Source organism: Orcinus orca, chromosome 12 (genome assembly GCF_937001465.1).
Source record: "Orcinus orca chromosome 12, mOrcOrc1.1, whole genome shotgun sequence".
Lineage (NCBI taxonomy): Eukaryota > Metazoa > Chordata > Mammalia > Artiodactyla > Delphinidae > Orcinus > Orcinus orca.
In genome coordinates this window covers 82,166,179-82,191,576 of record NC_064570.1, presented here as the reverse complement: position 1 = coordinate 82,191,576, position 25,398 = coordinate 82,166,179, and the positions used below count along the sequence as shown (strand labels likewise).

General features: G+C 36.1%; 1 long non-coding RNA gene across 1 annotated transcript; it reads left to right on the top strand.

The window, feature by feature from the left end:
• The first annotated feature begins 1,986 nt into the window (after positions 1–1,986).
• LOC125960672 (uncharacterized) lies at positions 1,987–24,536 on the top strand. The gene is made up of 3 exons (XR_007470575.1): positions 1,987–2,014; positions 5,096–5,165; positions 24,495–24,536. It is a non-coding gene; the product is annotated as an uncharacterized LOC125960672 (long non-coding RNA).
• Positions 24,537–25,398: the final 862 nt, after the last annotated feature.

Genomic DNA, 25,398 nt, shown 5'->3' with positions numbered 1-25,398 from the left:
ATTTATTTTTTCCTTAGAAACTCTAGTATGTCAACAAACAGCTGTTGCAAAGCATGCTTATTTTTCTGAGCTGATAGGGAATCAATGGATGTAATTTAGAATTTTAATAATTAAACAAATTCAAAACAGGAAAATGTTTCTCTGTCCCCACCCCTCAGAAAATTTATTTCACATGCCTTAGGGAATCGGAAGACTCAGTTGCAGTTCTAGTAGCCAAAAATAGATGGCGCTCTACAATTATCAGTGCATCAAGTCAACTTCCAGAGGTTTCCTGTCATTGGAATCAAGGGTTTAATTAAGGATGTATTTTATGACTTAATTAAGGATGAGTTTCAGGTTTGACCATCTTCTATTCTTCTTCTATAGACCTTTTAAACTTTGTTTTTAATTTTTTACTGAAGTGTAGTTGATTTACGATGTGGTGTTAGTTTCAGGTGTACAGCAAAGTGATTCAGTTACACATTCATATACATCCAATTTTTTTCAGATTATTTTCCCTTATGGGTTATTACAAAATATTGAGTATATTTCCCTCTATAGACTTTTTTAGGGAGTATGAGACATGCTTTCCTTCTGTTTATTGCCTTAGTTATTCTTCGCCCCACTTCTTAGTCCTTACTCAACACCTGTAAAATCATCAAACATATTGATAAAGAAATTAAGCCCTACAGTAATATTTAAGGGAAAAATCTGTGTTGCACAGCTAGCCAAACTCTTGGCTAGAATTAATGTTCTTGCCTTTGCAGTATCAAGACTAGCCACCTCCCTAACAAGAAGAAAAAGTATAGGCAGGACCGAATTCATTTATGGGAAGGAGTTAGAAAAGTCGGGGTGAGACCCGGTTGTTGCTGTTTCTTCCATCATCACACACAGTAGTTTTGACTCCCGTCCTGAATCACCTCAGTGTCCCCTGTCCTCCACCCTGAGGATCTGTTGTAGAAGCAGCAGAAGGAAGAGGAAGAGAGAAGGACTATGAAAAGCTCACAGAGAAGCACATTCTGTGTGCCAGGCACTGAGCTGAGCTCTTGACATGTGTTTCCGTACTTATTTTTTGAAGCAATCAGAGGAAATGTGAATGAATGATCTCTCCTTTACTCATGAGGAATCTGGCGCTCGGGTGAACAACTCCCCAAGGTCAATAAATGGCAGATCAAGGAATATCAATGGGGTTTTCTACAACTGTAATTAAGGCATCCAAGAAAACTGGTAATTGTCTCTTTTCTACACTCTGTCTACAGAGAGCAAGCCACAATTCCAGGTCAATACCGTGCAATGTACAATCCTATCTATTATCTCATTTAATATAATAGCCAACTCTGTTGCACTGTGAATAGAAAGTGAAATTTCCAAGTTCAGATCGCCAGTCAGTGGCAATGCCAGACAAGAATATAAGTCCTCTGATAATTAATTTCTGTTTTAAGATAAAACTTAAGTACATGAAAATGGTCAGCTCATATATTTTTGCTGTTTGCTTTATTTCATATAATTGCCATAAACTACCTTGTTTCACAGTTTTGCTAGTCAATGAGCAATCAATAACGTTTTTATGACCATAAAGGAATTCCCTAAGAATACAAAGAGGACACGTTAAATTGTTTTTCTTTGTTTTAACTGAAGTATAGTTGATTTACAATGTTGTGTTAGTTTCCATTTCAGGTGTACAGAAGAGTGATTCAGTTACACACACACATATATATATTCTTTTTAAGATTCTTTTCCTTTTTAGTTTATTACAAAATATTGAGTATAGTTCCTTGTGCTCTACAGTAGGTCCTTGCTGGTCTTCAATTAAATTTTAACAATTGCCTACAAGTATGTTTAGTTATGCCAAATACACTATAAAGAATATAAATAGAAGACATGATTCCTTCCTTTATGTTCTTAATAAATTACTGGGTAAAACATATATAAAATTTATTCATTACACATTTATTTACTGACAGCTACATCCAAAATTAGTACTGCAGGCAGTCAGAGCCCCTCACCAAGAGGACTGCGGGACAGGACCCACCAGGTACCACCACAACCAGTCATGGGTGTGTTTGTCTGGACACAATTATGGGGAAATCACTTACCATGTGGAAAAAATGCCATTGGCCTTGGGATGAGACTTTCATTTCCTGCCTGGTTTAGAGGAAACCCATACCTGTATAGGAACCCTTAAAATGGCCCCTTCACCAGATGTCAAGCTGTGGTCCTTCCCTCCTCAATCTTTCACCCACTTCTGCCTGGCTTGTCACCATTGCCTTGTATTTGGAGACTTGAAGAAAGTGTTTATTGTCAAAGTGTAAACCTCTATTGTTTATGTTGCATAGCTGAAAGTCTTTTGTTTCTCCACTGATTTCTGATTACTATTCACTTTCTGATTCATGATAATTCAGAAGCTTAGCAACTAACCTCCACGTGACCTCAGTCATGCTCAGCGAGACTTTTTCTGATGGCTAATTATCAGGATGACCTTACTCCCAACCAGCTTCCCTTTTCTAATTCTCAAATTTGACCCACTGAAATTAATTTTACAGTTGACATTTTGTAGTATTTCATTAGCTTTTCTCAACATTTGATTACACACATTGTTTGATTACACGCTTGTCTTGTAAGTGGGAATCACGCTCACACTGAAATGAAAGCTATGGTCGTTGTGTAAGAGGTGAAATTTTTACTATTTTCATTTCCTATGGTAGGTGCGGCTTTGATAGCCTGATGCATTGGGATCAATTTTACATTCGTGTATTACCAGCCCCGTCTGGACTGCATTCCCGAAGTCAGGGTCTGCAAACAGGCTGTCTAGTTCGGTCAGCATCACGTGTGGACATTGGATTTCTGACACCAAAACTCCTCAACCGTCCTGGTCAGTTTTTAGTCTTACAGATTACAAAGAGCTGTGACACATTGTATCCCCTTAAATCTTCACAACACCTCTGTGAGATTTGATTTTAGTTTGTAACCTCCAAACTACCCACGAGGAAATCAAGGATCGGATGAATAAAGGGACTTTTCCCAGGGTACACAGCCAGTGGGTCCCATGAAACTGGGATTCAGTTAGGCCTGACTCTAAACCGAGCACAAACAGCTCATGTGTGTTTAGCACCTATTACGTGCCAGGCAGGACTCTAAGCACTTTACATGTAAATATTAACTAATTTTAACCTCACAACAACCCTTTGAGGGAGGTACTGTTTTTGTCCCCATTTCACAGATGAATAAACTGAGGCACAGAGAGGGTAAGTGACTTCTCAAATTCCCACAGCTACTAAGGGACAGAACCTGGCTGCAAACTCGGGCTGAACTCTGCTGACTCTCTTTGTAGAGCGCCACGGGTTTGATGACCCCTTTGGCATCTCACAGAGGTTTTAGGATTTAATAGGATAAAATATATCAGGGCTCTTTGTAAGGAATCAAAGCTATCTTCTCCTCAGGAGAGCTGAGAAATTCAGGGTCAGAAAGGAAGTGTGCATATATTATATTGGTGAGGCATGTCCCAGCCAGGTAAAAGTGTGAGTATAAGGCTATGTATTCAGCAGAGAATATGCACCATCAGTAGCTTTCCCTGCATTTACCACCTTCCTGTTTGGAATTTCCTCTAGGTGGTTAAGGAATCAAGATCAGAAAGTTAAGGGCAGGAAACATAAATAATTGTAGGTCATAGGTCCATTCCATATCATTTTTATTCTACTCTACTTCTGTCTTTGTTTTTAAATGATCACCTTCTCATCAAGATTGGCTTTACAAGTTGCCTACTTGGAAATTCAAGAGGCTTATAGTGAAACTCAAAGAAACAATTTTTTTTCCATTCAATTCCATAAATCTTAAAGTTTCACCAAGAGATTCATTTTTCTCTTTATGTTAGATGTTTTTCGCATCATCTCCAAAAACACTCGTGTGTCACTGCAACTTTTGACAATCCTTTTGCATCAAGGTTTTTAGGATATTTAGTTTTGATCAACTCCATTATGAATTATTAGGTGGGTCCCACAGCAGAAAACTCATTTATTTTTGCCCTGGGTAAACAGCTTCTGTCCATTTTATAACTCAAAGCTGTCTGGGGAATTGGGTGATTACCTGGTGAATCTGATCAATATAAACAAACTAGATAATAAAGGCTAAAATAACTTTAAAAAATTAAACCATTATTGCTCAGTCTATCCAGATCCTTGTCTTTATTCAGCAGAGTTTCTCTGTGGATGGAGCTTCATGGCTCTTTATAGTCTCAGAGAAAATGTCCCTTTTTCTCACTGTATTCTTGAAATACCTATGCTGCGCTTTGTCTGTACATAAGCCGAGGACACAGGGGTTGCTTGGCTATTGTGTTTAGGAACTCCCAGCTGAGCCCACCAAGTCTCACCAGGCTGGTAAAACCCTTCAGTCCAAATTCACAGCTGACTGAATTTTCTTCCATTTCCTGACGCTATTTGCTCTGAAATACTTAGAGTTTGGACTCAAAACTTTTTCGACAAGACACTGTATCTTGACAATAGGCATTAATAAGATGTCGTTGTTACTGAGACACTGACCATAGATCATGCTTATACAGTGTATTTGCACTATAGAAAGTATCCTCCAAATACCGTAGAAGGTTGGGCAAAGCAGATATAAGGAGTAAAAAGGAAAGACCCTTAGAAATCTCAGAACTATTAAAAGTATAAATCGTAAGTAGGTTTTCTTCCTAATCCCAGCAGTATATCCTAAAGGATAAAGATTTACAGTCCTTGTAATTTTATCTAGGGTACTGTAACTGCTATTTCTATGCTTAGCTAAATAAATGTGTTGTCGTTTTTTTCACTCTCATGAAACTATTTGCTTCAGTATCTTCTAGCTGGTAAATTCCACTTGTGTTTTAAGATTTAAAAGGCAAGAGAAATTTTAAAAGTTGCTTGCTTTTGCTGACTTTTAGAATTTTTTTCCATCGTGGTCGTTTTAATATTTCTTTTTGTTTATTTATCTTCTTCATGGATTTATTTTGCATTAACATTTTCTCATCCCCAGCACAAATCTCAAGTTCTCTTTGGCACTATAAGGAACTTAGCTGAGAACTTAAAAAGAGCATACATGATTAAAAGTATATTCCCATTTGAAACATTGCCCTGTCTCCTAGGGAAGATGAGATGCAAATACACGTGACACAACTACCAGAGTGGCATGGTGTCTCCTCCCTGGGACAAAAGGTGGGTTCTCAAATGAGCAAGCTCTACCTACTCCAGTTACTTAGGTTGCATAAACTTTTGCAGTGAGGGGGCAAGGATTCCTCTCCCTGAGTACCCCTAGAAGCTCCTTACAAGGTAGAGCAAAACCTTAGCTTGTAGTGGTTTTCAAATGTCAGTGTGTACCAGGATTGCCCAGAGAGCTTGTTAAACCACCTAGTGCTGGACCCACACCCCAGAGCTTCTGATTCAGTAAGTCTGAGGTGAGGCAAGAGAAGTTACATCTCTAATAAGGCCCAGGTGATTTTATTGCTGCTGCTTTGGGGACCACGTGTCAAGAATCACTGCTTTCATACATGCAAAAAGGGCTATTTATTTACTTGTTTGCTCTTGATCAAAAAATATATATAATATATATCCGAATAATATATATTTAAATTCTTGAATTTTTGCTTTTCTTGATAAGAAATCAAGATGCTAAAAGCGATAGAAAAACAATTAATGATGATATCTCATTGTAGTTTTGATCAACACTTCCCCAGTGATTAGTGATAGTGACCATCTTTTCATGTACCTGTGGACCATTTGGACCTGTGGTTCTTTTTCTTTGGAAAAATGTCTATACAGTTCCTCTGTCCATTTTAAATGTTTGTTTGCTTGTTTGTTTTTGCTATTGAGCTGTATGAGTTTTTTATATATTTCGAATATTAACCACTTGTTGGATATACAATTTGTAAATATTTTCTCCCATTCTGTACATTGTCTTTTCATTTTATGGGTTATTTCTTTTGCTGTAGCTTTTCTTTTCTTTTTTTTTTTTGCGGTACGCGGGCCTCTCACTGTTGTGGCCTCTCCCGTTGCGGAGCACAGGCTCCGGACGCGCAGGCGCAGCGGCCATGGCTCACGGGCCTAGCCGCTCTGCGGCATGTGGGATCTTCCCGAACCGGGGCACGAACCCGCGTCCCCTGCATCAGCTGGCAGACTCTCAACCACTGTGCCACCAGGGAAGCCCTGTTGTAGCTTTTCAGTTTGATGTAGTCCTATTTATAGATTTTTTGCTTTTGTTGCTTGTGCTTTTGGTGTCATATCCAAAAAAATCATTGCCGAGACCAATGTCAAGCAGCTGCTTCTTTATATTTTCGTCTAGAAGTTTTACAGTATCAGGGCTTACGTTTAAGTCTTTAATCCATTTCAAGTTAATTTTTGTGAGTGGTGTAAGAAAGGGGTCCAATTTCATTTTTCTGCATATGGTTATCCAGTTTTTCCAATGCCATTTGTTAGAGAGAATATCCTTTCCCCATTGAGTGTCCTTGGCTCCCTTGTCAAGTTTTAGTTCACCATATATGTAGGACTTTATTTCTGGGCCTTTTATCCTGTCCCATTGGTCTACGTGTCTGTTTTTCTGCCAGTATCATACTGTTTTAATTACTAGAGATTTGTACTTTGAAATCAGCAAGTGTGATGCCTCTGACTTTATTCGTCTTTCTCAGAATTGCTTTGGCTATTCAAAGTCTTTTGTGGTTCCATATAAGTTTTAGGATTTTTTTTTCTGTTTCTGTGAAAAATATAATTTCAATTTTGATAGGGTTTGCATTGAATCTAGAGATGGCTTTGGATAGACCAAATTTTAGCAATATTACTTTTTCCACTTCATGAACACAGGGTATCTTTCCATTTGTTCATGTCTTCTTCAATTTCTTTCACTAAAGTCCTCTAGTTTTCATTGTACAAATCTTTCATTTCCTTTGTTAAACTTGTCTCTAAGTATTTTATTATTTTTGAAGCTGTTGTGAATGAGATTTTTAAAAATTTCTTCTCAGATATTTCATTGTTAGTGTATAGAAGCACAATTTATTTCTATATGTTGATTTTGATATCCTGCAACGTTACAGAATTCATTGATTAATCCCAGTGGGTTTTTTCACTTGCACATGACCTTCATTATTCCTTCTCTCTTTCATATCATTGTGATGGTCATTGTCTTTCCTTTCATACAGCCTACGGTTGTGGAATGATTGCTATATGCCATGCACATGTATCTTATAGGTGAAGAAACTGAGACACAGAGGGATTAAGTATCACGCCCAATTCGTACACCTAATAAGTGGCAGATGTGAGACGTGAACCCAAGTGTCTAACTCTGGAGTTTGTCCTTAAACAATGTGCTATATTAACTTTCAATTTGCAAATGGCCACACAATTGGTTAAATGGCCTTTGAAATAGCTAGTGACATACATTTAGCTGTTGAAATAGCCAATTTTGAAAACTATTTTTGAGATTAATGGTTAGATCAGATTATGCATGTTGAAAAAAATTTGTAGTTGCAGTCAGTTGCCAAAAGATCAAAACATGACATTTCTTGCAAGGCCCAATCTCTAACAACTTTCCAGCCTCATCTGCACTACAACCCACACTCCAGTTGACATCAGTCTGCTCATGAGCCCTGAAATGACGTTCAGCCTTTGCTTATCCTGTATTTTAAGCCAGTTTTAAACATTTCTCTTCTGCTCCCCAAAGGGAGAATAATTGTTTCTTTTCTCAAGACTCACAGTGTGTTAGTTAACACTCAATCTTTCTCTTCTGAACCAGAAAGCCCTTAACAGGTTTATTCCTCTAGAATCTAAGCTCCCTGAGGGCAAAGTCAGACCTCACTCACAGCCGTGCCCCTCCCACTTCTGGCTGTGCCTGGCTCAGAACTGGGTCAATGCAAGCTGAAGTGTATACCACTGAATGATCCTAGATAAGAAATACCTTGCCGGTGGTCACTCAGCTATTTTGGTTTGGGGCTGAGACTTCAAAACCAGGCCCTCTGAATTCCCATGAGAGCTAAGATCTTTCCACAAGGTCATTTTGGTGATACTGTGCTTGAAAACTCTCTATTACGTTCCCACCTATTTTCACTAGGATGAATTCTTTCTTGTTTCTTCTGTGTGTTTGTTCTACTTCCACAATGTAAGCAGGCTGCCACATCCAATCTGTCGTTCTCTCTCTTTCTCTCTCTCTCTTGCATCAGCCAGGCTCTGAATTACTTATATTTCAACCTGCTATTCACAGAACTACCTCCTCTCCTATCTCAGTTTTCTAAATATGTCCAAAGCATTCTTATCCTTCCATATCCTTGACTTTGAGGTTATGTACTTTGAACTTCTCCATATACCCTGAAAGCTCCTAGTCTTAGTGTTCTAGCTCACTTTTTTTTCTCAATTAGTCAGTAGTTCCATTAACAGGACGTCCTAGTACGTTTTTCCCATTCTAATTAAGAACCTGTGTTTAGAAGCATTTCAAAATCATTGACTACTAATTAATCCAAAACACTTTCATGTCCTCTGATTGCTTTGATACATGAAAAGAAATGTAGAAAAAATTGCACTAAGGCAAGTATTTCCAATAGAAATATCTATCTAGGTTTCTAGGGTTGGACCTGAGAAACATTTTTATCATATCCTTTCTCACAGCATCAATTTTTTCCTGTAGTATCTTTCTCTCTTTACTATATGTGTCTTTTTATGCCTTTCAATCTTAAAAGAAAACTGCCAATGGTGTCTTAATTCTCTTGCTTGAATTTCTTCTCAGATTGTCTTTTCTTGATTTCCTCACTCTTATTTTTAATCATTTTCTATATTTTCATCTGTGAGTAGCAGATGTGGGTAGGCTCAGTTATGCTAAGGCAAGAATTAGGTACCAGAATATAATTACTCACCCTATGCTGGTATACTTGATTTAGGAGAGTAGACAATGATTATTTACAAGACTCATGAGTCAATATTTATCTGGACTAAAATTTTATATTACTGATAAAGATATAGATTCAGCATGCAGGACCCTTGTATAGTTGGAATCAGTGGAAAAGGGAAAATGGAAAAAGGTTAAAATATTAAAAAATAAGTTTAATAAATAAATTATTTATTATTTTATTTTATAAAAAGAAAAAGGTTAAAGATCAGTATTCTTTAACAACTTACTCAATAAACAGGTGTTGAATCCATATTATTTGCAATCACTAAGGAAGATATGAAAACCTGAATGAAATCTGCCATTCCAGAGCTCACAGTGATATTAAATTTATTTATTACTGGCATCACATAGACGTGGAAAAAAGATATAGAGGATATTGATGGATTTTAAACAGGAGAGAAAAGATATTAAGTTCAGGGAGTTTTATCTTCTTACAGCTATAAGACATTAGAATAGGGTATACATTTAGGAATGTTTGTCCCAAAGGTGTCTAGAGAGTAGCCCTCTCAGAGGTTCATAGAACTTTTAGGTCAGGAAAAGCTCAGATATTATCTAGTCCAACTCTATCACTTTACCATTTAGGAAACTGAAACCCAGAGATCTGAAATGTTTTATCCAATGTTGGTGACATGTAAGTGACAGAGGGAAGAGTGTAAACCTGGACTCTACATTTTTGTTGATCTTTCTATTTCTATTTCTAACCTTTGTTACCTATTCATTCCTTTTACAAATATTAAAATAGACCTGGGAATACAAAATATCGGGAATGCAAAGTAAATAAACTATTTTTTGTTCTCAAATTGGTTCTTGTGTAACAAACTTAAAAGGATGGGATAGAGGCGAGGGTGGAGGTGGCCAACTGGGAAAGAGGCAGGAGAAGCCTGCTCAGAAGTGGTTGGTGAGACTGGACATGTTGCCTCTGGGGTTCACAGTTCCAGACATTTACAGGACACTCCTGTCCTTAGTCTGTGCCATGCATGTCTTCCCAGTGAGTTCAACTTGAAAATTAATATTGAATTGTGAAACTAAAACAAATCTGGAGAGGGAGACGATGGTGGAATAGAAGGACTTGAGCTCACCTCCTCTAATGAAAACACTAAAATCACAACTAACTGCTGAACAACCAAAAAAGACTGGAAGCTGCTAAAAAAGATATTCTACGTACATACTAAGAAGACGCCACAGTGAAATGGTAAGAGGGGTACATTTGTGACACAATCAAATCGCATGCTCTCTGGCTGGGTGATCCACAAACTGGAAACTATATCACAGAGTTTCTCCCACAGGAGTGAGAGTTCTAAGTCCCATGTCAGGCTCCCCAACCTGGGGGTCTGGCATTGGGATGAGGAGTCCCTAGAGCATTTGGCTTTGAAAGCCAGTGGAGCTTGAGTGCAGGAGCTCAACAGGACTGGAAGAAACAGAGACTCCACTCTTGGAGGGCGCACACAAGGTTTCACACATACTGGGACCATGGAAAAGCAGTGACTCCATAGGACACTGGGACAGACCTACCTGCGGATAGTGGAGGGTCTCCTGGGGAAGCAGGGGTTAGCTGTGGCTCACTGTGCAGGCAAGGACACAGGTGGTGGAGGACACAGTGAATATTTATCGATGTGAGCTCTCCTGGAGGTCACCAGTTTGGCATCAAGACCTGGCCCCACCCAACACCCTGCAGCCTCCAGTGCTGGGACTCCTCAACCCAAACAACCAACAGGGTGAGAACACAGCCCCACTCATCAGCAGACAGGCTGCATAAAGTCATCCTGAGTGCACAGCCGCCTCTAAACACACCCCTTAACATGACCCTGCCCACCAGAGGGACAAGGACCAGCCCCACCCACCAGTGGCCAGGCACCAGTGCCTCCCACCAGGAAGCCTGCACAGCCCCTGGGCCAACCTCACTCACCAGGGGCTAGACACCAGAAGCAAGAGAAACTACAAACCTACAGCCTGAGAAATGACAACCACAAACACAGAAACTTAGACAAAATGAGATGACAGAGAAATATGTTCCAGATGAAGGAACAAGAAACAATCCTAAAGGAACAACTAAGTGAAGTGGACATAGGCAATCTGCATGAAAGAGAATTAAGAGTAATGGTAGTAAAGGTGATCCAAGATCTCGAAAAAAGAATGGATGCACAGACTGAGAAGATACAAGAATTGTTTAATAAAGAGCTAGAAATTTAAAGAATAAACAGAGATGAACAATACCATAACTGAAATGAAAAATACACTAGAAAGAATCAATAGCAGAGTAAATGAGGAAGAAGAATGAATAAGTGAGCTGGAACACAGATTGGTAGAAATCACTGCTGCAGGACATAATAAAGAAAAATGATTGAAAAAAAAATGAGGACTGTCTTAGAGATTTTGGGGACAACACTAAAACACAAACATTCGCATTATAGTGGTCCCAAAAAGAGAAGAGAGAGAGAAAGAGACTGAGAAAATATTTGAAGAGATTATAGCTGAAAACTTCCCTAACATGGGAAAGGAAACAGTTACCCAAGTGCAGGAAGCAAAGAGAGTCCCATACAGGATAAACCCAAGGAGGAACATGCAAAGACACATAGTAATCAAACTGACAAAAATTAAAGACAGAGAGAAAATATTAAAAGCAACAAAGGAAAAGCAATAAATAACAAACAGGGAATCCCCATAAGGTTATCAGCTGATTTTTCAGCAGAAATTTTGCAGGCCAGAAGGGAATGACACAATATACTTAAACTCATGAAAGGGAAAATCCTACAACCAAGAATACTGTACCAAGCAAGGTTCTTGTTCAGATTCAATGGAGAAATCAAAAGATTTATAGAAAAGCAAAAGCTAAGAGAATTCAGCACCACCAAACCAGCCATAAAATGAATGCTAAAGGAACTTCTGTAGGCAGAAAAGAAAAGGCCACAACTGGAAACAAGAAACTTACAAGTGGGAGAGCTCACCAGTAAAGGCACATACAGTAAAGGTAGGAAATCATCCACCCACAAATATGATATCAAAACAATCAATCATGAGAAGAGGAGAGTACAAATGCAGGATATTGGAAATCCATTTGAAATTAAAAGACCAGCAACTTAAAACAATCATATATATATATATATATATAAAATATATATATATATATAATATATATATATAATATATATTATATATATATATATACTGCTATGTCAAAACCTCATGGTAACTGCAAACCAAAAATCTACAATAGATACACACACAAAAAAAGAAAAAGCAATTCAAACACAGCTCTACAGATAGTTATCAAATCACAAGAGAAGAGAACAAAAGAGGAAGGGAAGAAAAAAGACCTACAAAAACAAATCCTAAACACTTAACGAACTATCAATAAGAACATACATATCAATAATTATCTTAAATGTAAACAGATTAAATGCTCCAACCAAAAGACATAGACTGGCTGAATGGATACAAAAACAAGACCCATATATATGTTGTCTACAAGAGACCCACTTCAGATCTAGGTACACATATAGACTGAAAGTGAGGGGATGAAAACAGGTATTCCATGCAAATGAAAATCAAAAGAAAGCTGGAGTAGCAATACTTACATCAGACAAAATAGACTTTAAAATAAAGACTGTTACAAGAGACAAAGAAGGACACTACACAATGATCAAAGGATCAATCTAAGAAAAGATATAACAAGTGTAAATATATGTGCACCAACATAAGAACACCTCAATATATAACAAATGCTAAGAGCCATAAAAAGAGAAATCGACAGTAACACAATAGTAGTGAGGGACTTAAACACCCCACTTACATCAATGGACAGATCATCCAGACAGAAAATCAATAAGGAAATACAGGCCTTAGATGACACACTAGACCAGATGAACTTAATTGATATTTATAGAACATTCTATCTGAAAGCAGCAGAATACACATTCTTCTCAGGTGCATATGGAACATTCTTCAGAACAGATCACAAGCTGTGTCAAAAAGCAAACCTCTGTAAATTTAAGAAAACTGAAATCATATCAAGCATCTTTTTCGACCAAAACACTATGAGATTAGAAATCAAGAGAAACTGGAAATAAAAGGAAAAAACTGTAAAAAACACAAACAAGTGATGGCTAAACAATATGCTACCAGTCAACAAATGGATCATTGAGGAAATCAAAGAGCAAATAAAAAAATTACCTAGAGACAAATGAAAATGAAAACATGATCATCCAAAACCTTTGGGATGCAGTAAAAGCTGCTCTAAGAGGGAAGTTTATAGCACTACAATCTTACACAAGAAACAAGAAAAATCTCAAATAAAAAACCTAACCTTACACTGAAAGCAACTAGAGAAAGAAGAACAAACAAAACCCAAAGTTAGTAGAATGAAAGAGATCATAAAGATCAGAGCAGAAATAAATGAAATAGAGATGAAGAAAACAGTAGAAATGATCAATGAAATTAAAAGCTGGTTTTTTGAAAAGATAAACAAAATTGATAAACTTTTTTCAGACTCATCAAGAAAAAAAACGAAAGAGCTCAAATCAATAAAATTTAAAATGAAAAATGAGAAGTTACAACTGACATCACAGAAATACAAAGAATCATAAGAGACTACTAAAAGGAACTATATGCAAATAAGATTGACAACCTAGAAGAAATGGACAAATTCTTAGATAGTTACAATCTTTCAAGACAGAACCAGGAAGAAATAGCAAATATGAACAGACCAATCGCAAGTACTGAAATTAAAACTGTGATTAAAAAACTTCCAGCAAACGAAATCCGGGACCAAATGGCTTCAGAGGTAAATTCTATCAAACATTTATAGAAGAGTTAACACCCGTCCTTCTGAAACTATTCCAAAAAACTGCAGAGGAAGGAACACCCCCAAACTCATTCTATGAGGCCACCATCACCCTGATACCTAAGCCAGACAAAGATACCACAAAAAGAGAAAATTACAGGCCAATATCACAGGTGAACATAGATGCAAAAGTCCTCAAGAAAATATTAACAAATGAAAGCCAACAATACATTAAAAGGATTGTACACCATGATCAAGTGGGATTTATCCCAGGGATGCAAGGATTTTTCAATATCTGCAAATCAATCAATGTGATACACCACATTAACAAACTGAAGTTAACAACCATATGATCACCTCAATAGATGCATTCAACACTCATTTATCATAAAAACTCTCCAGAAAGTGGGCATGGAGGAAACCTACCTCAACATAATGAAGGTCATATATGACAAACCCACAACTAACATCATATTCAACTGTTAAAAGCTGAAAGCATTTCCTCTAAGATCAGGAACAAGACAAGGATGTCCACTCTCACCACTTTTATTCAACATAGTTTTGGAAGTCCTAGCTACGGCAATCAAAGAAGAAAACGAAATAAAAGGAATCCATGTTGGTAAAAAAGAAATAAAATTGTCACTGTTTGCAGATGACATGATACTACACATAGAAAATCCTAAAGATGCTACCTGAAAACTACTAGAGCTCGTTAAAGAATTTGGTAAGGTTGCAGGATAAAAAATAAATACACAGAAATCTGTTGCATTTCCATACACTAACAATGAAAGATCAGAAAGAGAAATTAAGAAAACACTCCCATTCACCATGGCAATAAAAAGACAACATACTTAGGGTTAAACCTACCTAAAGATGCAAAATACCTGTAATCTGAAAACTATAAGATGCTGATGAAAGAAATCAAAGATGACACAAACAGATGGAAAGATAAACCATGTTCCTATATTGGAAGAATCAATACTGTCAAAATGACTATACTACCCAAGGCAATCTACAGATTCAATGCAATCCCTATCAAATTACCAATGGCATTTTTTACAGAACTAGAAGAAAAAAATTCTTAAAATTTATATAGAGACAAAAAAGATCCCAAATAGCCAAAGCAATCTTGAGGGAAGTAAATGGATCTGGAGGAATCAGACTCCCTGACTTCAGACTATACTACAAAGCTACAATAATGAAGACAATATGGTACTGGCACAAAAACAGAAATGTAGATCAATGGAAAAGGACAGAAAGCCCAGAGGTAAACCCACACACCTGTGGTCAACTGATCTATGACAAAGGAGGCAAGAATATACAATGGAGAAAAGACAGCCTCTTCTGTAAGTGGTGCTGGGAAAACTGGACAGCTACACGTAAAAGAATGAACTTAGATCACTCTGTAACACCATACACAAAAATAAACTTAAAATGGGTTAAAGACCTAAATGTAAGACCGGATACTACAAAACTCTTAGAGGAAAACATAGGCAGAACACTCTGTGACATAAACTGCAGCAAGATCTTTTTGGATCCACTTCCTTGAGTAATGAAAATAAAAACAAAAGTAAACAAATCGTACCTAATTAAACTTAAAAGCTTTTGCACAGCAAAGTAAACCATAAAGAAAATGAAAAGACAACCCACGGAATGGGAGAAAATATTTGCAAACTAAGCAACTGACAAAAGATTAATGTCCAAAATACACAAACAGCTCATGCAGCTCAATATCAAACAAACAAGCAACCCATTCAAAAAATGGGCAGAAGACCTAAATTGACATTTCTCCGAAGAAGATATACAGATGGCCAACAGGCACATGAAAAGATGCTCAACATTCTTAATTATTAGCAAAATGTAAATCAAAACTATAATGAGATATCACCTCACACTAGTCAGAATGGTCATCAACAAAAAATCTACAAACAGTAAATGCTGGAGAGGGTGTGGAGAAAAGGGAACCTTCCTACACTGCTGGTGGGAATGTAAATTGGTACAACCACTATGAAGAACAGTATGAAGGTTCCTTCAAAAACTAAAAATAGAGCTGGCATATGATCCAGCAATCCCAGTCCTGGGTGTATATCCAGAGGAAATCATGGTTTGATAGGATACATGCACCCCAATGTTTATTGCAGCACTATTTGCAATAGCCAAGACATAGAACAACCTAAATGTCCCTCAACAGAGGAATGGTTAAAGAAGATGTGGTACATGTATACAATGGAATATTACTCAGCCATAAAAAGGAATGAAATGATGCTAATTGCAGCAATATGGATGGATCTAGAGATTATCGTACTAATTGAAGTAAGTCAGAGAAAGCCAAATATCATATGATATCACTTATATGTGGAATCTAAAAAGATGATATAAATGAACTTATTTACAAAACAGAAACAGACTCACAGACTTGGAAAACAAACTTATGGTTATTAAAGGGGAAACATGGGAAGGAGGGATAAATTAGTAGTTTGGGATTGACATGTACACACTACTGTATATAAAACAGATAATCAACAAGTTCCTACTGTATGGCACAGGGAACTCTACTCGATATTCTGTAATAACCTATAAGGGAAAAGAATCTGAAAAAGAGTGAATATGTGTACATGTATAACTGAATCACTTTGCTGTACACCTGAAACTAGGACAACATTGTAAATGAACTATACCCCAATATAAAATAAAAATTAATTAAAAAAAAATTAAAAGGATGCGATAACATTACAAAAGAAAGTAAACATAATACCAAGAGGGTACATAGGGAAGAGAGCAGTCGTGTCAGTGAGGGGGGAATCCCCAGATCCCTGCTCTTTATGCATTGACAGAGACCTTCCTGTAAGTCAAAGAGGTTTGGGTGACATCAGGAAAATTTCTGTAGACTAAAAAAAATAAAATGCTGTCAACAACATCTTAGACAAAGAGATAAAGATTCTCACTTTACACTTCTGCTAAAAGTGCAGCCAAAGAAACAAGTTTTGTTTGAAATGTTTTGTTTCATTTAACATTTTGACTTGGATATAAACCAATCAGGTAGATTTATTTTTATTAAAAGTTTCAGGATAGTGTTTAAAACACACACAAGAAAACCCCATACAAATAAAAATGCTATATTTTATTGTGTCTTCTAAATTTTTTCCTTTTAAAGAAAGCTTAAAATTTGAGGTAGTATTAATTTTGCTGCATCAATAGAATATAACTTGTAAGTCACAAAGAGTGGTTTATGTCAATTATTCATGAAAAGAAAGTTCCAACACTGACAGTTAATTTTTATTAAAGAAAGATACAAGGTTATTGTTGATCATAAATTGCCAACTGAATTACATGGAGTAAAAAGAAAGCAGTGTGTTTCTTTCTTAATGAATTCAGACATTCAGTGTTTAGTCCAAGTTTATATATATACTTCTTGAAATAATAAAAGACTGAGTTTCAAACTTGGTTTATTTTTATAAAGCTACTAGCTTTCTCATATTAAAATTTTGATGATAGCATATTCAGTCTCCATTTTATTAAAACTTTGATTTCTTGGGTTAATGTCAATAATATAAATAGCAGTAAGGAGCTATGAAAATTTCTCTTTTTTGTTCCTAATGAGACTACTCAGAATTGTTTTACATAAAGCAGACTTTGAAAAGGTCAAGCATATCTAATTTTCAAAGCAGAGTGTACGTGGTTCAATACATGATGTACGTGTTACAATTACAGGTGAATGCAAAAAAAATTTTGGTAATGATACACTATCTCCCCAGCCCACTCTGACAAAAAACAAACCCCAAAGGTAGAAAGCATGGTCTATTTTTAAGATAAATATAATTATTTCTGAGATACTCCAGAACCCTAACATTTTGCTTATAGTTATGTCTATGAACTGGAAGACCCACATGATTTTATGATGGTATTATTGAAAACGAAAATCTTGGCTTTTGCAGAATCTGTAGAAACTCTAATATAGACAAAGGCCATTTTTATAATAGTTAAAAGTTGTTTCTGTTGTTAAAAGTTAATAAGTTTGGTCCACAGTCTTCTAGGAATATACAAAAATGTTCTAGAATAATATTTAAAATAATTTGTCAGCAAAATATTACTAAAGGCTTTCAAGTCATCCATCAGTCTGCAATCACATATTTTAGATATAATTTACATTTTACCATCATATTTAAAATATTGTAGTTAATTATTCCTGGTAATGTTGGAAGTTCTCTCCCTATACTTTCATTTACATTTGAAGTAGCAGAAAAATTGCCTTTTGGCACTTGAAATGACATTGCTGGCAGAGGTTAATATGTACTTTCTGGTCAAATTGTTACTGCTTGCTTTTTTCTTTGTTTGTTTTTAATTGTTATACATGCACAGTTTGCAAGGCACTATTCTTTACCAAATTACAATGATATCTCTTGAGAGATAGTAAACAGAAACTCTATTTCTCTTACATGGAGCAATGGCATATAAAATATTTCCTTATAAATCTAAATTTAGTCCTCTGGAAAGAACTTAAACTGTAAGAGAGGCAGATAAATTCTTGGCAATGGTGTGGTATAAAGTAGAAGCATTGCAGTTCTACATTATTCAGCAGGGCTTTTTTTGTTTGTCTATGAGTAATATAAATTTAAATTCAAATTGACTAAAACAGAAAAGGGAATTCATTGACTAACATTATGGAAAACTTGAGGGTTAGGTTCTGCTTTGGGGACTGCTAAATTCAGATGCTCAAGAGATCTCCCACTCATTTCCCAGATATCATTTGCCTTGTGTTGGTTATAATCTTCAAGCAAGTCATCGACATAAGGTGGCCTCCAGAAGCTCTAGGTTCGGTGTTAAAACTAGAGTTCTCTCCTCAATAGTTCCAATAAAAGTCCAGCTCTAGGTATCCTGGGGTGACTTGGACCATGCACACATCCTTGAAGCAAGGAGGAGAAATACTCTCACTGTGTCCAGGGAGGTCACAAAGCTGTCAGTTCCAGCCAAGCCACACAGACTGTCCATGAGCCAGAGGTGGCTCCTAGGAGGAAAACCATACGATATTACCGAAGAAAGATGCTAAATAGGAAAACACAATAAATGTCTATCTTACTCTCAAGTGTAGGGCATTTTGGTCCACTTACTGCTTGATGACTCCTGCTGACTCATTGTCTTTTCCTAATATGATACTTGATTTGAGTTTGAAATGACTAGCAGTAAGAATGTGGGTTCATCTTGATTTTTATGGTATCAGAATGAAGGACAGATAGAGCATCTGGAAGCAAGCTTACAAGGAATTATCTGTTGCTTTGGGTCAACATGAAGGAAGCAAGGATTTGAAGTACCTTAATCCATTATTTTAAAGCATACCTTAAGCTCTATTATTGTAGTATTTTATAAAACCCTTTTCTTATTTTGTCATTGCATATGATACAAGTATAACCTATTTTTAAAACAAATTCCTGAGCTTTTTCCTTATCGGTAAGTTGTTTTTTTCTCCCAACATGAAGGTCACCATTATAGTTCCAGGCAAAGAGATAGAGGAAGGGAGAGGCCTTCTCTGGAAGGAAGAGGTTAGGATGTAGTGCAAGCCTGCCCCTTTGTCCAGGGCTGTGCGGGGAACTGGGGAGTCAAAGGCAGGACAGTGATCTCTAGTACCAGCCTGGAGAGACCTAGTCAGCTGGAAGAAGCCAAAGGATGCTGACTGAGCTGAGAGGGGACAGACAGCGGTTTATTAGCATCAGGCACAGCAGGTGCAGAGTTGTGATTCATCCAGCATGCGTAGTATGACTGTACTTGTTGTTTATAGCCAGCGTCTGTTTTCTTAAGTGTCCTTGTTGTGCCGGTTTTAAAAAAGTTTTTACCGTCACAATCAATAAATGACAATCAAATGTTCGTGGTTGGCCAATCAGTGCATATCCCAGGACCAGCGTGAGGCTGGCCCTCCCTCTCCCCCAACGCCATGCAGTGATTTACACTTCCCTCCTACACATCCAAATGCCACCTTGAAGAGAAATAGGGGATGGAGAATGAGGCATTGTTGCAGGGTTACTTTAGGATTATGCTAATAATCTGTCCAGATCATTGGATGCCCTAATATTTGAGTCAGATGGGGATAAATTTGGTATTTCAATCCTTCCTCCTAGTGAGTGAGTAGGTAGGGTCATGAAGATTAGGTCAGTTACAGAGAAATGGAGTTACATTTATATGCACATCCAAATTGTGGAATATATAAATTTGCAATCCTGATGCACAAAATAAGGAATTAGCTTTAGGACCAGTTAATTTCCCCATGGACATTTGCCTGGGATCTCTGTGTGATGTTAAAGCCATAGAAGGCTAAACTTGAGCCTCATAAACCCTACTATGACCCAATTAAAGAATGATACCTTCATAATGAAAAGGAGCACTCAAAAACACCTTCAGATCATTGTCTAAAATAAGAAAAGGAAGGAAAATCTACTAGCCGTACGAGTGATTAGTTACCCTTTCTTCTCAGTAGATTTAGGAAGGCTTATAATTTTTTAAATAACTCGATTATTTGAAAATGGAAATAGTAGTAGAGGCTACAGGAGAAAGTCGAAAAAAATTTTAGCAAATATAACAGATACAGAATTAATATCCTATTTATAGAAGATAGATTGATCGATTGATCAATTGGTCAATAGGTAGGTAGTACATGGGGCACAAAAAACACTAAAGTACATATTTACAAAGGAAAAGGATAGGGACAGAAAATTTACAAAAAAGAAAAAACAAAAAGAAATATGTGGAAAATGTTTATTTTCAGTGAAGACAAATCATATAAATGATTTGTATAAATAAAAAAAGGACCCTTTCTCACTATTGAAACAGCATGTTATATATTGCTGGTGATTTTGTAAGCTTTTTAGTAATTTTGCAGTATATATCAAGAGGCATAAGAAGGTTGAAATTTGGGAACCAATAACTTAAGAAAATACATAACCTCAAATGTAGAAAACTCTAGATTCATAAACATGTTCATCATGGTTTTTAGCCCTAAAAAAGATGAAACCACCTAAACATTCCAAAGTGGGAGAATGATTAACTACATCTAATCATAATCATCTGAATATTATGTAGGCATTGTGAATACAGGTTATTAGAACCAAAACAAAATATTTGTCTTCATGCTTAAAGAATAAAATCCACTTAAAGATTTTAGGTATGTTATTATTATATCTAATAACAAGTGTATATCTAAAATATGCTTATGTCAGAATAGTAGGAGTCTCAGGCATTATTTTTCTGTTTTCCAAATACCCACTATGTAGTTAGGAATTTTTATTAATGGCTAAAACATATAAAGAAAGAAAGCATCATTCTGGGTGAGAAAAACCCTGCCTACTCTCTTGGCTATAACAGTAATTGTGTTGCTGATGGATTTGAACCTCTCTGGACTCTAGTTTTCTTCACTGCAGACATTATCCAATGCAATCCATTTATTCCAGTCTTTCAAACTCTAAAATTCTGTGATCTATAGTTTATAAATAATGAGCATAAAAAGATAGTTTCAGATTTCTTTCAAAATATTGTTGCCATTATGATATGGAAATGGAGCATTACTATCCAGCAGGGGAGCTTATAAAAAAGAATATAAATAATGCATTTTAAAAGCTTTTACATGCTTAAAATATTTCATGAGTTATGGAAAAGTTATAAAAAAAAGAGTCACTAAACAAAAGCATAAGATTAAATAATCAACACTCAACAAGATTTTCAACAATATATATTTTGTGCAAAGCACTGTGTAGTAAAAAATATAGAGAAACTAATTAGAGAGAAAAAATTTTTAATGATAAGTTACATTAAATATAAATGTATAAATTTAAAACAAATTTACTCATTTTATGATTAGCATATTTTTGGGGTTCTATATTAAAATGTTTTTTTATCATCAGTTAATGAGTATATTTTGCTATATTATATTGTAAAGTTGTGCTTTTATGTTTACTTTTACATCAGTAATCCAGTTGGAATTGAGTTTTTTTAAAAATATGGTATCATGTAGGACATGCACCTTTGCATTATTTATTGAAAATAAATTGAAAAATTTTGGAATCTACATGTTGATTGATACATACTTTAAAAATAACTTCTGATATTTTGATTGGTATAGCATTGAAATGGATTAATCTGTGGGAAACTGGTACCTTTACAATAGCAAATTTACCAAATCACAAACATAGTAAATGCCTCCACTTATTTAGTTATTTAAAATGACCTCTATAATGTTTTATACTTTTCTGTGTAGAAGTCACACAACCTTATTAAAATTATTCCTTTTATTTTGTTTTTAGTGCTGTTGTAAATGGTTTTTTAAAAAAGAAAATTTCATTTTCTAATTAAACATTGCTAGTAAAGAAATATAGATAATATTTATATACTGATCTATAACATTGCTGAATTCTCTTATTAATTCTAGTAGTATTAAAATTCTTTTTAAGTTTCTATTATTCAACACGTTTTCTATGAAAAATGAGAGTTCTACTTTTTCTTTCTAAACCTTATGTCCTTTATTCTTGCCTTCTTCAGATTAATCAAGCATTTATTTCCATGATAAATATATATATAATTGTACATATAATTTAAATTCAAAAATTCATTATATTTGGTTTTGTCCGTCAAAATCTGTTTAGCTTTATCCATTTGTTTATCCTTTCCTTTGATTTCCCTTTTTTCTTGAAATTTTGTGCTGACATTTAGAATTATTTTATTTTTGTCTGAAAAACTATATTTAGTGTTTTCTTTTAGGATGTGTTGGTGATGAAATAGCTTACTTTTGTTATCTGGATATGCTTTTATCTTCTCTTTGCTTTAAAGATAATTTTGAGGTCTGAAATTTTAGATTGGCAGTTATTTCTTTTTAATACTTTAAAGGCTTCATTTCATTGCCTCTGTCTTGCATTATTTCTTTTGAGAATTAAGCTGTAAATCTTATGCTGCTCCTTTGAAAATGTCTCTTTTTTCTCCAAATGCTACTAATTTTCTGCAGCTTTAGTATTATGTTCATAGATGTTGTTTTCTTTGCATTTATCCCATTTAGATTTATAGCACTTCTTGAATTTGTAGCTTCATGTCTTTCATCAATCTTGGGGAAAATATTGGCCATTATCTCTTCAAATGTACTGTCAACCTATTGTCTACATCCTCTCCTTCAGGGACTCTAATTATACATATGTAGATATTTCACTTTGTTCAGATGATCTTCTGGCTATTTTTTACTCATTGGTCTTCATACTTCCAGCTAGTTATTTCTACTGACTTTTTTTTTTTTTTCCGGCACGTGGGCCTCTCACCGCTGTGGCCTCTCCCATCGCAGAGCACAGGCTCCAGACTCGCAGGCCCAGCCGCCATGGCTCACGGGCCCAGTCGCTCCACGGCACGTGGGATCCTCCCGGACCGGGGCACGAACCCGCGTCCCCTGCATCGGCAGGCAGACTCCCAACCACTGTGCCACCAGGGAAGCCCCTCTACCGACTTTTGTTTCAGTTTCACCAACCTTTTCTACTGTGTCCAATTTACTGTTAAATCCATTTATTTACTTAAATTATTGTGTGTGTTTTTAATACTTATAATTTCCACTTGATTCTTTTTCATTAAATTAAGTTTTTGTTAAAAATTCTCCATCTTTTCACTTAATTTCTTGGCCATGTTATTCATAGTTAATTTAAAGTTCATGTGTTTAACAATGTCTTCCAGTCCCACCTCTCATTCTAACAACGTTTCTAGCATTGAAAATATGAAGTCCTAATGTCACTGTTTCTCATCTACCAAATAAAGAGGTCTGTTAATGTGATAAACAAAACTACTTTGTTCATACTCCTCGAAGCATCACCTTACAATATTAAGCTGTGCTTAGCCACAAACTTTTATTTAAAAGTAAGGGGTTGTGGGAATGTGAATTGGTTCAGCCACTACGGAAAACAGTATGGAGGTTCCTTAAAAAACTACAAATAGAACTACCATATGATCCAGCAATCCCACTACTGGGCATATACCCTGAGAAAACCAAAATTCAAAAAGAGTCATATACCAAAATGTTCATTGCAGCTCTATTTACAATAGCCCAGAGATGGAAACAACCTAAGTGCCCATCATCGGATGAATGGATAAAGAAGATGTGGCACATATATACAATGGAATATTACTCAGCCATAAAAAGAAACGAAATTGAGCTATTTGTAATGAGGTGGATAGACCTAGAGTCTGTCATACAGAGTGAAGTAAGTCAGAAAAAGAAAGACAAATACCGTATGCTAACACATATATATGGAATCTAAGAAAAAAAAATGTCATGAGGAACCTAGGGGTAAGACAGGAATAAAGACACTGACCTACTGGAGAACGGACTTGAGGATATGGGGAGGGGGAAGGGTGAGCTGTGACAAAGCGAGAGAGAGGCATGAACATATATACACTAACAAACGTAAGGTAGATAGCTAGTGGGAAGCAGCCGCATAGCACAGGGATATCAGCTCGGTGCTTTGTGACCGCCTGGAGGGGTGGGATAGGGAGGGTGGGAGGGAGGGAGACGCAAGAGGGAAGAGATATGGGAACATATGTATATGTATAAGTGATTCACTTTGTTATAGAGCAGAAACTAACACACCATTGTAAAGCAATTATACCCCAATAAAGATGTTTAAAAAAAATAAATAAAAGTAAGGGGTTTATACAGGATTATCTCTAGGTACTTCTCTAATTCTGCAAGACTAAGTCTAAGGTTATTTTGGAATGCTCTCATGTTTGGCACTGTGCTAGATACTGAGGGGATATTTGATCTGAATTTAATACTCAAGGTAGTACCATTTAGACTGAAAGGCTTATGACAATTCTCTGTCTTTTTCAGCACACTCTTTGTTTCCCAGTACAGTGCCTGGAGCACTCAGTAAGTACTGGTTGGATGACTAAATGAGTGATTGAGTTAATTGTATTAGAAATACAGACAAAAGACTTATATGTGGAATCTAAAGTATGACACAAGTGAACCTATCTATGAAAGAGAAACAGACTCACAGACATAGAGAACAGACTTGTGGTTGCCAAGGGGGAGGGGGGTGGGGGAGGGATGGATTGGGAGGTTGGGATTAGCAGATGCAAACTCTTATATATAGAATGGATAAACAACAAAGTCCTACTGTATAGCACAGGGGACTATATTCAGTATCCTGTGATAAACCATAATGGAAAAGAATATGAAAAAGAATATATATATGTTCACTGAGTCACTTTGCTGTACAGCAGAACTTAACACAACATTGTAAGTCAACTATACTTCAATAAATTTTTTTTAAAAAATTAAAAAAAAAGAAATACAGATAAAGTGATAAAACTCAGCCTTTCTCTTGAAGGGTGAAAAGTGGTGATTGACTGAACATAGGAACCGAAAGAAGAGGGAGGAGTTAAGAAGTGAGAATCCCTACGCTCATCTGAGCAATTCCTGCATGTTAGATATCGTTCTGAATGTTGCATACATATTATGTCGGATAACACGTACAGTTTCTCTGTGAGGCAGGCATTTAGAGTGAGATTAGGTTCCCTACCTGAACGTGGCAAAGATCGAATCCAGACTCAGGTATGTCTGACCCCAAAGCCTTTAATCATTGCACTATGATGCCCAAGCATCATAAGGACATAAAAAGCATAAGGACAGAAAAAATGTCTTTTCACAGGCAATTAAAAATATATGAATCTAGTTATATACACATAGATAGATAGATGAAGACATATATTAACATACCTAAAAGAGAGAA